The following is a 6,000-nucleotide window of genomic DNA, read 5'->3' as shown; positions in this document are numbered from 1 at the left end:
GAGCTCACTGGAACAAAAGTGTGAGGTCATTGCAAGTTTGTCTTCCCACCTGCTCCATCCTTTCTTCGAGACTTTGTTTCTCCTTGCAGCCGCCTGCCTGTTTTGACTTCTTCCTTCCCAAATGCCAGAGATGTCGCTTTGCCGGGGGGGCGGGGGGGGGGAAGGATGGGACATGCCTTTCAGGTCTTAGCGGAATGGCTCCGCCCACTGCTCTTTATACTTCTGCTCGGTCCTCTCCCTCCTTCTGGCTTCCTTCTCCTTTTCCCTCCCCCCGTTCTCTCCCTTCTCCATCCCATCCACCGCCTCCTACCTCCTCTCGCTCCCCTTTACTTTCCTGTGCCCTTCCTCACTTCCTCTCTCCACCCCTTTTCTTTCCGTCTTTCCTCCCTCCCTCCCTTCTGCTCCTCAGGGTCTGAGCACCTGCTGGCTGTAGGACAGGGTGCCTCCGTCTCTGTGTGAGATCCCCCCCAAAGTTCTCACCCAGAGAGAAGGTATTTAGTAACAACTCAAGGCCAGGCCAAGGACTCACTCATGGGAGGGGTTTGGAGGAACCGAGGAGTCCAGGAAGCAGAAAGGCTTCAGAGAAGAAGGCGGACACCTGCTCAAAGGACGAGTGTGTGAGTGGGTCTGTGACTGCAGCCAGGGCCTCATCCACGGCAGCTGACGTCACGACATCAGGAGCGAAGTTTGCAACAAGGCTGAAAGAAGGGAATAAGCTTGGAATTCTGGGGGTGCTGTTAGAAGACCGTGGGCAAGAGCCAACCATTCTTTTATGAACTTGTAGGAAAAAGGAGGAGAGATCAGGGAAGGCCTTCCGAAGTCAGAATATTTCTTTTCCATCATTCTAACGTGGTGTCTTTACCTCTACGAAGCAACCTAACTTCACATACATATTTTTTTTTAAGAAAGCAATTGCTAAATGATCTTAGTGATCTTGTTCACTGGCGTACTCCCAGCCCTCGGCTGCCAAGAAGTATTGGTTGAATTGAATGGACTTGAATTCCTGTACGACTGGAGGAAGGGAGAGTAACTACATTCTGGGCTTGGGAAGGCTTTAAATCAACATCATCATTGCTTCTGGGTGTTAGGGATTCCCTGCCTAGCATCTTTGCGCCTCTCCTGGAAGCTAGATGATTTAAAATAATTGGTTCATACGGTTCCTTCCCAGCTTCTTGAGCTGCCTATTGTTCGTCCCGTTGATGGGATTAGTTGTTTGAAGTCATCCCATTGCAAGCATGTTTTCATCTTAATCCATATCTCTTCCCATAAGCCCAGCCTAATTCCATTTCCCCCTGGGTTAGGGCTTTGTTACCGGACATCATAATTTTAAATTCTTGCCCAAGCTTGTAAATTGATGAATACAGGGCATATTCATCAACAGGGACCTGGAGATTTGGGTTGTTTTTTGTTTAATCGTTTGTCTTATTGAAAAAGTCTTGCCAGTGTAGTGCCACCAGGGGTCGAGATCCTCGTGAAGGACAGAGCAGCGCCCTGGCACATAGGAGGTAGTCAGGGCGTGCTTGCTCGCTGAAGAAACACAAGGATGCTCACGCAGATGGTTGCCTGGCTGGCAAGTGTCTGCAATGCCCGAAGCAGTAAGCCCTAGGAGAGGAGCCCAGGGGACTCGTGGAATCCCCAGCAGGGGTTCTGCTGTTGGCAGAAAGGAGATATTGGCCATGCGTGGCGAGTCCCAGGGACGAAGTCGTGCTGAATAAAGCGGTCATGTGTGCAGAAGCAGGACCGCGGACCCAGCAGTGGGAGAACTGAGTTTCTGTCACGGAAGCTCAAGAGGCAGTGACTTGACCAAGATAAACTTGGGTGCAGGAGACAAAGGGTTAATGGGATTCATGAGCCCTCGTCTTTTGTTCTCAGGTGCAGAAGGCCCGATTTGAACTTCCAGGCTACAGGGAAACGCAGGAAATCATGGCCTTCCAGGGCTCTCTCCTCACTGGTCTGTCCTCTGGACATGCCTGGAGGCTGATTCGGGCGAGGCCTGCACAGACGGGCCTTTGTCTTCAGTTTGAGGTGAGACCTGGGAAGTCTGCTCCCTTCTCTGAGAGTTGCCCAGTGGCTTGCTTTTGCACCACAACTTGGCATCTTTTGGGCCATTCATAGAAATGGAATCGTTCTTTTTTTCAGTTTTATTGAGATACAATTGACATACGGCCCCGTGTCATTTTATGGCGTGCAGTGTAATGACTTGGCTTACATATATTGTGGAATGATTTTCACGATACATTTTGTTAACACCCATCATCTTATGGATACCAAAGGGGGGGGGAGAGAGAAAAGAGAGAGAGAAATGATTTTTTTTCTCTGTGATGAGAACTTTTAAAATCTACTCTCTTAACTTTCACATACACCGATAGCGATGTAAACTGTGGTCATCTTGTGGTACGTTTCCTGATTCCCATCCAGCACCTGCTCTGGGTATTGATTAAGAAGTAACTGGAAACCCCCAACCTTCAGTGTTAAGTTAGATGGGGCTAGAAGACTGACAGAGAGGGTCACCCGTCTTGGAGCCATTCAAGTAAGACATTAGAGACATGTCACATCCTTTCCTCCTAAGCTGAAACGGCCTTGGTGGTGAGAAGCCTAGAAAAGGAGCTCGAGGAGAATACAAGAATTTAAAAAAAGTATGTGGCCTGTATAAAGGCAGATTTCAGCGACTTCACAGATCTGTCCAAGATCAACTCAGCTTATCTGCTTCTAAGCCTCAGCTTGGTGACTGCTTTCAAGAATCCTAATGTCTCTTAAGGTAGCAACAGTGGAGAAATGATGGAGAAATGATTGAGCCATTTCCTCGGGAAGTGTATGATCTTAGCATCCCGGGTAGACGGATATCAAAAAGAAAGAAAAGAAGGAAACGAAAATCTACATAACCAACAGTTTTTGACAGTGGAACAAGGGAAAAAGGGGCCATCCTAACTGTTACAAGTTCAGAGAAGGAGATGCACCCAGAAGGATATGTGAGGACAATAAATAACATGGCTAATAAACACATTTGTGGCACTAGTCAGTGCTAGCCAGGCATTGTTCTAAGTAGTAACTCATTTAATCCTCCTGACGACCCTGTGAGATAGGTATCCATTATCTCCATTTTATAGACGAGGAAACCGAAGCATAGAGAGATTAAGCAATTCTCCAAGGTCACATAGCTGGTAAGTAGTTGTAGTGTAATGGGAAATGTGTTTGTTCTTTGTCCTTGGATCCTGGCACGGAGCTCCTAAAGCCTTTGGAAATTCCTGGGTGATAAAGGGGATGGAGCATCTTTTGTTTGTGGGCCCCTAGAAATCTCCAGGATGGAGGCTGATCCAGGAAAAGACCAAGCCTTGATTATAAACTCGAACCTTTCAGCCCCACATCCCAGCCTCCAGGGAGGGCAGTGGGCTGGAGATTGAGTTAATCACCAATGGTTGATGATTTAACCAATCATCCCATGTACTAAAACCACCCCGAGGACCCCTAAACCACAGGGTTTGGGGAGTTTCCGAGTTGGCCAATGCATCCACGTGCTGGGAAGGTGGCATACCCCTACTCCATAGGGACAGAGGATCGGCACTCAGGACCCTTCTAGCCTTCATCCCATGTGTCTCTTCATCTGGATGTTCATTTGTCTCTTTTATAATAAACCAGTAAGTACAAAGTGGCTTCCTGAGTTCCGTGTGTTGTTCTAGCAAATTATCAAACCAGAGATGGGGATTGTGGAAAATTTCAATTTATGACTGGTCAGTCAGAAGCACGGGTGACCGGTTACCTGCACCTGGCATCCGAACTGAGGGCAGGCTTGAGCCTTCACACCTGTGGAGTCTGACGCTCACCCTGGGTAGTTAGTGTCAGAATTGAATTGAATTGAATTGTAGGACACCTAGCTGGTGTTGGAATGTTGGAGAATTGGTCGGTGTGAGAAAAATTCTCTTATGTAGCTTCAGAATGAATCTGACACTTGCAGAGCTAGGATTCAAGTCTATATAGTTGGACTTTAGAGATCTCAGTGAGCACACTGTATGTATTCCTCACACCAAAGGTTCCAGGAAGGACCCTTTGAGAGCAGCAGATGGGGAGCCAGTACTGGAAGCAATCTGAGATGTCCCTGTGGACAACTTTAAAGGTCCCACTAGATGATAAAAGAAAATGTGGACGCATCTGAAGGGGAAAATCAAGAAGATCGTGTTAAATGCTTCAAGAACAATTAGCGAATTTCAGCATAGCAGCTACTGTGGGTAGGGGCTCTGACACGTCCTGTGCTCTGAGGTTGGGCCCAGAGAGAGCGCTCTAAGGGAGGGCTGGGGCGGGGGTGGTGGGAATGCCCCACAGGAGAAGAGGCTGTCGGGAAAACAGTGGCTGAATGTGGGTGATGGCAAGACACCTCTTGTAGGGACTCAACCCAAGGAATGAAAGCTGAGCAGCATTCATCTGAAAAATGGACGCCTTGGACAGACCCAGAATTTCGGAAAGACTTTTCAAAAATAGAATTTAGAAAAGTAATGGGAAGAAAACAAATGTCTGGGCTGAATAGCAAAGCGAGTGAGGCCTCCATAAGACAGGGAAGGGATGTCACTGGGGAAAAGGCAGGGCAGACAATTCTAACTTTACTGGCTCCACTTTAAAAGGATTTGGGGGAAATAGGAGAGAAACATTAGGGCAAACCTCAAAAGAGATCTCAGGACGGACAGGCAAGGTTAGTGGGGAGCGGTGATGGGGCAGACCTCAGCCTGTGCTCGGCAGCTGGACGTTGGCTCAGCTGAGACAAAGGAAGAGCTCAGACGGCATCCTGAGCTGGAAAATGTCCAGAGAAGGAAGAGCAGAAGTCCCAGTGGCACAAGGACCCACATATCTGGGATTAGGAACACAGGGCATAACAGGAAGTGGAAATGGAGATATATCTTAAATAGGTCTATGAATGCCACGGGGAAGAAGGGAGCCTCAAGTAAGCCTGTGGACAGGAGGGCACCTGTTTTACATTTCTGAATTTTTCACAAAGACATGAATATTTCAAAGGTCATTCTCTGAGAGAGGAGGCAGAATGCAGAGATTGGATTGTTTCCCCCCAGGACATAGGGAGCAGCGTGTAAGATTAACCTCTTGGTGGTGGCTTTTTCTCAACACTACAGATGCTACCAATCAACTACATTGTAAAGACTGAACTATAGATTTTCTTCTCGCTTTTTCATGTGTTTGCTGTCTTCTCCTGCATCCTCCCTGAACGATCACGTCTCTGGTGTGGCCATTCATTAGTGATCGCCACGTAATACTATGATCTGGGTTCTGGGGACTCAATTTGGACTAGAAGCCTGGGCTTTGCTTGTGGTTTCTAAATTCTGTGGGGCAGGCTGCTGATGAGCTATGGTTCCTATGCCTCTTAAAGTGAACTTTCAGAAAACGCGGGGTCCCGGAGGGAGGCAAGGTTGGATTAAGTGCACCTTGGAGGGACCCAAAGAGTAACGGCCATTCCTATGGACCGTCGCTGCTATAGAAGGAAGGAAGGTCTCCACTCTACTTCCAGCTGACAAGTGGACACAGAGGAAGTCCAGGAAGGCAGAGCTGTAGGCTAGCATTTGAATCTTAATTTATAAGAGAGGAGGATTTTATGTTGAACTTTAATTTCTCCCTGGATACATATCAATGGGAGATTTATATTCAAAGGTACCACAGTACTTGGTGCCTTTTATGCTATCAGGAGGTGCTCATCGACAATTCTGGTGAGTTACCCTAGACAGTATGGCTGAATATCGTGGGAGAGAGTGAATCCTGGCTGGGGTACAGTGTAACGTGGATGTTAATGCATGAACCCCCCTGCCCTATCCAGGGGCATCGAGAAGCTCAAGCTAAGCTATATTTTGCATGGGTCCCAGGAGGATACATGAAGACGGTGGCTCTCCAAAGCACATGGCCCTGGACAATGCCACTGTCACAAGCCTTTACAGCAACTCTTCGCCCACGCCCACACTGCCCAGAGTGGCCTCGGAGGTCTGCCCGAGGCTAGCAGCCAGAGACTGC

The sequence above is a fragment of the Zalophus californianus genome, chromosome 10, assembly GCF_009762305.2.
Source record: "Zalophus californianus isolate mZalCal1 chromosome 10, mZalCal1.pri.v2, whole genome shotgun sequence".
NCBI classification, from domain to species: Eukaryota; Metazoa; Chordata; class Mammalia; order Carnivora; family Otariidae; genus Zalophus; species Zalophus californianus.
The sequence above is the reverse complement of the archived record's forward strand: the minus strand, read 5'-3'. Positions refer to the sequence as shown.